This window comes from Lucilia cuprina, chromosome 6 (assembly GCF_022045245.1).
Source record: "Lucilia cuprina isolate Lc7/37 chromosome 6, ASM2204524v1, whole genome shotgun sequence".
NCBI lineage: Eukaryota > Metazoa > Arthropoda > Insecta > Diptera > Calliphoridae > Lucilia > Lucilia cuprina.
Window position 1 is genome coordinate 30,457,426 of NC_060954.1, and position 11,101 is coordinate 30,468,526.

Below are 11,101 nucleotides of genomic sequence, written 5' to 3' on the forward strand. Positions count from 1 at the left end.
AATTCTAGTATAATGAATACACATAAAATGCTCTTATATTTGTGTCCTTACCTCGAACAGAATTGTATCTAAGGGTTGATTTTTTAAATTGTTTAAACTAGCCCCTGATAAAAAAATATAATAATGAAATATTATGACGGTATATAATCATAATATGATATTTAAAAATTGTTACAATAACGATAATATGTTATCATAATTTTAACCACAACCATGTTTTTCTCTGCGTGCTCTTACAGAGAATTATATCATTGTCAATAAATCGTTTAAAAACCAAAAATAAAAGTATTAAATATATGCTCTTCACAAAAATGGTTTGTTTTTAGAAATTTTTCACTCTCTGGAATTCGGAATTAGTTGATAATTGACCTAATTGCTAATTGAAGACCCTCTTCAAAAAATGTTCAGGATGTTTATATTTTGGTTTTAAATGTTATTGTTCACCGAACTTTAAAAACGGAACAAAGTTCGGGTTCGGCCGAACTTTCAAATTTACCGAAGTTCGGTGTTCGGTACCGAACGAAATTTGGAGTTCGGTCGGACTCTAGATATCATTGAGGAAAGTGAGAGCCCGTGGAGCATTTCGGAGCCATTCGGATTATCCTTCCGAAAACCAACCTATGGATGCCGTACATATTGTAACTATTCTTCCTAATGTATCACCAAAACGACTTAAGCGAATTGTGGAAAGTATACCAACTCCAACATCACAATCAAATTTTACTGAAACGGAAGCAATAGCGCTTATGTTGGAACTGGGTCTCAGTCGAAATAAGTACCAAATATTAAGGAAAGCTCTGCATGAAAAAGGACACAATATATTACCATCATACAAGGCGATCCAGGAAAAAAAACATACTATCCTACCATCACCTATTGCTGTTAATGATGTGGAAGCTTGTATTGTTATATCATCTTTGCTCAAAAACACAACATCAAGAATTGTGTCAGACTTTTCAGAAGACCAACTAAGGAAAATTCATAACTGTGATGTTGTCTTAATGTGTAAGTGGGGATGTGACGGTTTATCAGCACTTCCAGAATACAAACAAGCTTGTGGAAGTCGGACATTAGCAGACTACAAAAGTGTATTTATGTCATCATTAGTGCCATTACGAATTCGTTCATATTCCCTTAATCCATCATCGTCAAGCATCGGAAATTCATTTGAATATATATGGATCAATTCAACTCCGGGTTCAAATAATTTTTGTAGACCCATTGGATTTGAATATATAAAGGAGTAAAAGAAAACTACAAAAGATTTAGTGGAATATTTAAAAGATGAAATAAATGCACTGGAGCCCATTTGCATAAAAATAAAGGAATTCTCTATTAACGTATCATATCCGCTAAGCTTAACGATTGATGGAAAGGTCAGCAATGCCATAACAGAAACTTCTTCCTTCTGGAGATGCTCAATATGTAATTAGAAAAAGTCGCAATTCTCAAATATAAACAAAAGCAGAAGTATTAATGAAGAAGTCCTGTCTTTCGGAATTTCACCACTTCATGCCAGAATACGATTTTTGGATTACTTTTTACACATAGCATACGACCTCAAATATAGAAGTGTGCCAGATAATCTTACTAAATCAACAAAAAATAATGAAGAATTGAAAGAACTGAGAGCTGCGGAAAAAAGCAGAATCCAAGAAGAATTTAAAGTTCAGATGGGATTAAACATCGACAAACCACTTCCAAGTTGCGGTAGTACAAATGACGGTAATACGGCGAGAAGATTTTTTCGGGATTTTGAAATTACTTCAAAAATAACTGGAATCAACGAGGAGTTGCTTCGAAGAGTTAACACTATTTTAATGGCACTGAATAGTAAACATAAAATTATATGTTTACTATAATTTTCTAAATTACTTGTATCTCTGTATCCATGGAGGGAACTAACACCAACAGTACACAAAGTATTGTGTCATGGTCAAATAATAATTGAATCGAATATTCTTCCACTTGGAGAGTTAACAGAAGAAGCCCAGGAAGCGAGGAATCGAGATTTTAGGTATGTTCAACTTTTCAGCTCAAGAAAATGCTGCAGGCAATCACAGAATGAAGATATTTTTAATAGTTTACTTCTATCTTCTGATCCTGTTCTTTCAACTACGCGAAAAAGATGGATTTGTTATGAAACTCTATCATCTCAAAACGAGGAAGATTTAAAGGATTTATATTACCTTCTGGATATGTATACCGATATGACAGATTATTTTATAGAAAATAAGTAGTGTTAGGAATTAACTATATAAGTAGGTTGTAAGAATTAATTGTGTTATGTTTAAGATAAACAGTTCAAAGCTATTATAACTGATGATATTGTATTAAATTGTGTTTTATATTTCGGTGGGCGGGAAAGATGGTTTGTGTGGGGTGATTTAGGTGTTGTTGTGCGTGGCTCATAATAAAATTATATTTTTTTATTGTATATACAATGTTATAGTCTTTAATAAAATAATTAACTAAATAATTTTTAAAAATTGTCCAAATATTTTATTCAACACCAAATGTATGTTCTGTCATACTTAATACTAAAATATGAAAAAGATGAAATTAAAGGACACAGGTTTAAATGAACATATTTTTGAATGTAATTAAATATTGGCTTGAAATTTTTTGTAAAGGGTCCAGAATTTTCATATCTAACTAAAAAAAGATATTAAGGGATAAATATGGACTAAATTGTTGTAGCTATCTGCGACCCTATTAATATTTCGATATAAATCATAGTTTTAGAAATTTAACAAATATGTAATATATGACAAAATCTTTATTTATGAACAAAACTCAATGAAATCTTCAACGCTTGTTAAATTTGTCATTTCAAATAAGAAAATGCAAAAAAAAATTGAAAAGGTCAAAGGGCATCTTACAATTCCCAAAAATAGGAATGAAAATCCCAAAAATGGGATTTTTTACATTTTTGCCCATAGGGTCCACATTTCTTTCAGGGCTGGGAAAATACTTTTGGAGTAAATAGAAAACATATTGAGGTTTCCAAAACTGCTTTCAGTTTTCTGATCCCAGCTTTGGGATTTTAGAACATGTCGCCCAAAGTTGAAGTTTTGATAAAAAATAGGTCATATTCGGAAGGACGCAGTGGCAACATTTTCAAAAAATAGGACAAGTTTTTTACGCCAAAGCGTTCTGCGTAAAGATACCTTATAGAAAACTATTAAATTGTTATATGTTCTTAAAGAAAATTTTATTTTATTAATAAAAGAGTTAATACACATTTTGGGCAAAAAAAACAACAAAAATCTAAAATTTTTTAAATTTTTAAATTATAAAACGTATATTTTTGGATCTGTAAATGATATTGATCTAAAATTTTTTGTATATTATTGAAAATTTTGTTGTCTAACTAACAAGAAAAAATTGTGTCCATTTGGTCCAAAATTACGCCCGGTATTCAAAAAAAGGCGGACCAAGGTATGGTAAATTTTGTATCACTAAATGTTTAAATGCCTATAACTCGGATATTATAAGAGATAAGTAGTATGTCCAAGCACGTTTTTTCAGAAAATATAAAAATCTCTGTATTTGGGTGAAAAACAAAAAATGGCAACAGTTTAAAAATTTTATATGTCGTAGGTACCTCATTTTGAGCCGCCACAGCTCCGTCCCTGGGGCATCTGCGGGGTTCATCTTCAAAACTTAAACTTGAATACTCCTTGGGTACGCTCACGCTAAATTTTATCTCGATCGGATCAGCCGTTTAGAAATGTCAGATTTATTTCCAAAAAAATTCCATTCTGCCCCACTGTGCGCCGCGATTTTGTAGATTAATGGATAAAGTGGTCCCACAGATAATAAAGGTCTTCATAAATCACGTCTTCATTTATCAAGATGATCTGCTAATAATATCGAGAACATTCGAGGAACATTTCCGCCTATTGGAAGAAAGCGAATCTCGGTTTCATAATCGGAGGAGGGACGTTAAAGGCTGATCCTGACAAAGTTGCTGCGATTCGTAACATACATCAACCTAAATCAACACGATAAGTGAGAAGTTTCCTTGTAATGACACCCGAGGCCATAGATTCTTAAGAAAGCGTTAACCTCAGCACCCGTTTTAAGCATCCTGATTTCTCGAAAAGATTTTTCATCGAATGTGATGCGTTTGAATATGGCATAGGGGCAGTACTATGTCAATTAAATGATGATAAATGGAACATCTCGCATCATCGCATTCTACTCTCAAAAATTACATTCGTGCCAGCGAAAAAATAGTGTTACGGAAAAGGAATGTCTCGCAGCCGTAATGGCAATAAAAATATATCGGCCATATGTCGAAATGATGCCGTGTACGCTTATTACGGATCATGCCAGCTTAAAATGGCTGATGACTTTGAAAGATCTTAATGGAAGATTAGCGCGTTGGTCACTACAACTTCAAGCTTACGGTTTCAACAAAGATATGCTATCAAGAGCTACGTAGAATATAGCTATGAATATAAGGATTTCTTGGATTTCGAAACCTTCGAATTCGAAAGCGAAGAATATCTTGAGTTGATTAAAACAATATCAGACAATAAGACCATCTACCTGACTTGAAAGTGGACAACAGAAAAGTCTATAAAAATAGTACATTGGATGCAACTCTTGGTGAGCAATATGAATGGAAGTTGTGGATTCCGAGAAGCCTAACGAGGACCATAATCGAAAATGCTCACGAAGAAGGGACTTCAGCATATAGCGGTATAACGAAAACTCTGGAGAGAATCAAAAGGTTCTGCTACAGAGAATAAAACACACTTGTAAGAACTAATGCACTCAAAGGATTTAATCACTTAATAGTTTTTCCTATCACCTAAACTTAATGTTGTTGCGGGTGGATCAAATCCAGATTGCATACAAAGAAATAAAACATTGACACTCGTTTCTATATGTACAATATATGTTTTAGTTTTATTTGTGTAAATAAACACTTTGTTGTTCCGAAAAGTCTGATGAATTTGTTATTGTTGTAATTCCTTCAGATTTGATTCCTTTTTGTTTGTTCTCGAGCTCCTGTTTCTTGTGTTCATCCGTTTGGTTTCATCAAGTGGTTTTAATTTGGTTCCACTGGCTTGTTTTGTTTATGTTTGTTGTTTTAGGGGTGGGTTTTCATTAATGTTGAAATACTGAACAAAAAGAAGTTATTAGAAAAAGAAAATTTACACATTATTGTTTATACTTACATTACATATATTCTCAATGTCTGGATGAGTTAAAAAAGTGTTTTTTGTAGCAGAAAAAATTTTATATGTGATTAAAATTAAACAAAATGATTTTAATTTATGTGTTCTTAGGTCTTCTTCTTAATGTTCTTTGTTTTATGTGTTTGGTTGTGTGTCAGCTGTTAGGTGTAGAAACGCCTATACTACAGTGCAGCAACGCGGCAAAAATTGTAAATTACAGGGTTGTATTTTCCTTGATGAAAATAGAACGAGTAAAATGAAATGCAAATAATAGAATAATGGCGCGAAGAATTTATATAAGGATGAAACGGTTAGAGGGGAAAATTATTATAGATTTTCTTTTGGGGAGAAAATTCTCAACAGCGATTTTCCAATACATAACGGTAGAGGCGCGAAAATGATAAATAATATACATATATTTTTGAAGATGGAAACTTGTTAGTTAGTGCTATAATTGAAACAACTGTCATAAGCAAAAGACCAAAACTCATATCCAGTGCAATAACAGTTTTTTTTTAATGAAAGAAAATAAATCTGTGTGGTGAATTGTTATTATTATTATTTTTTTTTTTTGAATATTTATAAGTTATAATTCAAATGTTAGTTTTGTTTTGTGTTTCTAATAAAATTTTTTTTAAATGTCATAGCTGGCGAGACAAATTTGAATCCTTTAAGGAGTGGCTTGTTCGGCATCATACCGCACACCTGATTGAAATAGGACTAATCCATTAATCCATTAAAAATATAACAGCCCAAGAAATTTAAGTGCTAATTTTGATTCTTTTGAAGAAATCTGGAAGTGAATCCGAAGGCTAAACAATTGGCAATAAAATAAATTTATATAATAAGAATAGACTTAAGTTACTGATAAGTTAGTTGTGTTTTGTCTAATAAAACTGTAAGAATCGCGTCCAATGTTTTAATATATGTAATCGTTCTGTGTGTTCCCATACACTTGTCCCTCGTCGTTAAACGCTAAAATAAATTGTCTAGAGCCCAAGAAAACGCGGTTACTATAGATCCTTCTGTGTAGTGACAGACTCAGAGAGCTCTTTAAGGTTATTTAGAATAGTTTGAAACGCAATAGCTTGGTTTGGAAGCAATAATAAACTTGAGCCCTAGAAGTATAGGTTTAAATTTTGAAATGTAATATTAATAATGCTTAAAATGATAAAGAAACAAGGGAAATTTGTACTTATGTTTGTTTGTCTGTCCATTTTCGTTAGTTATAAGTTAATAGTCTAGAAATTGAAAATATTTATTTTGTTTTTGTAATAAATAATGATGATTTGAATAATAATTAGATTGGTACAAGTGATGATGGAGAGGTAAGTGGAGAAGAGGTCAAGGAGTATTGGGTCGTAAGCTCAAAATTGATGCGGATGCTGGGAGGGTAGACGAGACGAACAGCTGTCTCGGAATCTCTTCGTGTGGTAGATTTGTTGGTGTAGTTTCTGTTTTAATGTAGTGTTTTTGAAATTCTTTTGTATACTGTTCGGAGTCGTGCCTGAGCAGGGTTGGAACCGCCTGATGTCTAAACATGCCTAGCTAGCAGGAAACCTCGCCAGGAAACACGTTCCGTAACAATGTTTATTTTATTTTGGAACACTTTTAAACTATTCAAAACCCCGAAAATAATTTATATTTTACAAACAAAAAAATATTTTTTATTCTTTGACATTTCATTTCAAATAGTAATAAAAATTTAAAAAATTGAAAAACTACCTTACGTACTTTTTTAATTTTGCATAAGTGCAGAAGAAAATAGCAAAAAGATGTGTTTAATATATGTTTTAAGATAAAATATCATTTAAAAAAAGTTAATTAAAAAATATTTGCATTCGCATTCGTGTGTATTCTACTGTTATTGTTGTTGGTAAAAAATACGGTAGTTATTGAATGGACCGGATTTGCTTACTATTTTTTTGGTTTCCTGGTAGTTTAGGTTAGGGAACAAACATGAAAAACTCGGATAGGACAGGTTAGAGGACAATAAAGGAGAATAATGTACAATTTTAGAGCGATTTATGATAAAGATGGCAGGTGAGAATGAACCTCGAGCGGAGGAAAACAAGAGGTAGTTCAGTTAAATATATGAGTTGTTTATTTTGGCCACCCTAAAGTAGGCGTGGCAGACAAATATTTTTTACGTCATTATGACTTCGGTTCTATAGAGAAAGTCGAGAAGATTCTTAAAAATCCTCCTGTTAGACTACGGTTCTATGTGGAAAGTCGAGATACTTCTTAAAATCTACTCAGGACCTTTGACCTTTAGTCGAAAATTTATAAAATTTGAAAATACTAATGAAATTAAAAAAATTCGCAACTAGTTGCATAGTTTTTGTTTTTAAGACACACACACAAGCAAACTATTGCTGGAATAACATATACACAATATTTATGTACAATATATACAGTGTATGTAATATGTGACCATGATTTTATGATCATAAAACATAACAAGTCCGTTGAAGTTTACTTAGAACAGAAACGGTCCCTAAAATAGCTAGCTTTTCCTTCTGAATGATGTACTTTTTAACGTAAATCACAGTATCAAGTATTTCAGTAGTTTTGCGTAACAAATTTTTAAAGGGACGTATTATGGGTGTAGGGTCAATTAACGATCATTATAAAATATGAGATTCGTATGTCGAATTTTATTACCACATGTAAATCCGTCCATATTTACTTTTGGGGAAAATGGGCCTACTATTATAGTTAGCATTCAAATAGCTTTAGGATATCGTTAACCGCTAGTAGCCACAGAAGAAGAGAAAAAACACCCCCTGTGGTGTCGTCCTGGTAACCCTTCTCCTAATGCAATGATCCCCTAGGGCCGAGTTAACATTTCTACCGCTAAGCATGAATAGAGTATAAAACCTATTCTTCAGTGCACTCTCAACAGACTTACCCTAAAGGTAGGCCTGTTGAGCGCCACTAATTGTATATCTGTGAAATTATAATTGTAATGTTTTTAAATAAATCACCATCTGCCAACTTTTCATAATTAGCTTCGAATTTTTGAAACGACCTATTCACACTTGCTTATTTTTGCAAAGATCATAGATAAATTTCCTTCAATTTATTGTAATTATCACTATGTGTTCATTCAAGATCCAATTTGAGTCATTTCGTATCAAATTAATTTTTTGATATGAGTATTTTATATTTTAACTTATAACAAAAAAAGGGGCAAAAAGTGACAGCCAGTTTTTGTAATATTTTAAAGCAAAAAAGTTGCTCTTTCCAGCGTAAATGAAATATCTACAAAAGTAGAGGGGAGAAGTATTTAAAACTTTAAAAATATTCAAAGTCTTGAAAAATAACTTCAATATGCTAACATACAAGTTCACTTGTATGTTTTCTACTATTGTACTATTTTCAATAGATTTCGTCTACGGTACCATAAAAAATCATGTGCCAAATTTCATTGAATTATCTTCAAAATTGCGACCTATAGTTTGATTACAAGGTTTACAAGCCCAATTTGGGGGTTCAGATGTATGGGGCTAGGTGAAATAATGAAACTATCTGAACCATTTTCAATAGGCTTCGTCCCTGGGATAATAGGTCCTACACCAAATTAAAATTATCTTTAAAATTGCGACATGTAGTATAATTACAAGGTTTACATGGACGGTCTGACATAGCTAAATCGACTCAGAAAATAATTCTGAGCCAATTGGTATACTTAAAGGTGGGTATTGAACCAATATTATTGTGCGTTACAAACATCAGCACAAATCCAATATACCCTCCCCACTATGACGTAAATTAATTTTATTTTTCAGGAACACCATTCTTTACGATTTTTGGCTTATACATTGCCTCGCCATGAAGTTGGGAAATCAAAACACTCTTCAAAAACAGCGAAAAATGGCTCAGTGAGCCATTAGTGTCGAAATAGTGTCCAGTTCAAATGATCTCTATATATATTGTTGCTAAAAAATTTTGCGTGGGGGACCTTAAGGGAAACTGTCGGGAGGAGGCCAGAAATGCGAATTTGCCTCCACTCCTTGTTTAAAATCAGTAGAGAGGGGCTTACGGCCAATGGAGACACTACCTCCTGCCCGAGTCCCAGAGGTTAAATTGTTTCTTTTGTTAGTGTATTAGTTTTTATTTTACTTTTTTTGTGATTTTCGTTTGTTTTTTGGTTATTTCATGTCTTTTGTTGTTTTATTTATGTTGTTTATTGATAGGCTGAAAAAGATAAAAGTATTAATAAAAATTCACAATAAATTGAAGCGATACAATTTACCTGACCTGCTCTAGTAGTTCTCCGTGATAGTGTCCAGTAGAGTTTATGCGGTAAAAGATCAGAAAAATATTGAAGAAGTTAATAAAAAATACAGTGATTCATTCAAATTATTAGGCTTTTGTATGTGTTTAGATTTAAGTTATATATTAACTTTCTTTTATTATCTAATTAAAATGTATATTATTAATTAAAATTAATACGACAAGATTGGGATGGTAGATACCGAGGATAACATCTATCTCTCTAAAGAAACTTGGTTAATGTGGTTCAGATCGAGTAAGTTTTGTTTTGTTATTTGAATACCTTTTTCGTTTTTGTGAAGAATACAAGTTTGGCGAGAATATGTTGGAACTTCCTGAGGTAAGTCATGCCAGTTAGTCGGAAACCTCGCCTAACAACACTTCAGATTAATCTTTTGACTTTGTATATAATAAAGAATAGTGTTATGACCATTATTTATTATTGATGTAGAGTCCAGTTCAACCTTTGTGGAAGATTAGGTTAGCAGGCTGTCCCTTGCTGTTCGCATTAGGGGCACACTTGGGTCCATGTTGTGATCCCTTTGTGATAAAAACCTTTGTGGAAAGTTCTTAATAAAAATGATACCATTGTAAGCTTTCAAAAAATACCAAACAATTTATCCGAAATAATATACCAATAAATTATTTTGTGTGAGTAAATAAACAATTTTTCAGGTTTTATAAAAATTGACTCAATGAATTTGAATAATATTGAATTTCCCGTTTTTCCCCTTTTTGGTACATTTTTTTTCTTAAAAGAAATATCATATGAGATAAATTACAATTTTTTATCCAAATTATTTAGACCTGGTCTACACTAGGAAACTTTTGTGAAAACCCTTTTCTTAATTCTCTTTTGCAGTTTCCATAATGTCCACACATAAAAAAATTTTGTTTAAGAAAGACCTGGTTCACACTAGGAAACTTTTTTGGGAAACTTTTGATTTTTGTGTGTGAAAGAAAGAGAAAGAAATATTAACCATCTCTTTCTCTCACTCCTTAATCAAAAGTTTCTCAACAAAAGTTTCCTAGTGAGAACCAGGTCTAAGTCGGTTTTTTATTTGTACTAGAGGGTAAAACAAAAAATATTGTATATTCCATGCATTAGAATAAAAATTATTTTTTAAGAATAAAAGTATATATTAAATTTTATCAAGTAAGAAATAAATATATTATTAATGTATTATTTTAAAATTTAAATGAAATATATTGTCATCAAGAGAAATTATAATAAATCTTTAACTGCCTGTCCACACAGGGAAATTTTTTTGAAAACTTTTGATTTTGAATGAGAGAGAAAAAGAAAGGATATCATTTATCTCTCTCGCGGTACGGAGTTTTCTGTTCTCGGAAACTTGTTTTGTTATTCTTTTCATTTGTACAACAACAAATCAATGCAATAAACAAATAGTTTCCGAAACAAAAGTTTCTATGTGTGGACATTAAGACCTGGTTCACACCAGGAAACTTTTTTTTAGGAAACTTTTGATTTTTGTGTGTGAGAAAAAGGGAATGAAATATCATCTCTTTCTCTCATACAAAATTAAAAGTTTTTCAACAAACTTTCTTTGGGAAACAAAAGTTTCTCAACAAAAGTTTACCAGTGTGAACCAGGTCTAAGGAAACTTCAA

At 32.0% G+C, this 11,101-nt stretch overlaps 1 long non-coding RNA gene across 1 annotated transcript in view; it reads right to left on the reverse strand.

Annotated features, from left to right (window-relative positions):
- Nucleotides 1–4,906: 4,906 nt before the first annotated feature.
- Nucleotides 4,907–11,101, reverse strand: part of LOC124420863 — a 15,852-nt gene continuing 9,657 nt past the window's right edge. The window contains exons 2-3 of the long non-coding RNA XR_006941415.1: nt 5,193–5,424; nt 4,907–5,135 (exon numbers count right to left, since the gene is read on the reverse strand). This is a non-coding gene — a long non-coding RNA (uncharacterized LOC124420863). The remainder of the gene's footprint in view (nt 5,136–5,192; nt 5,425–11,101) is intronic.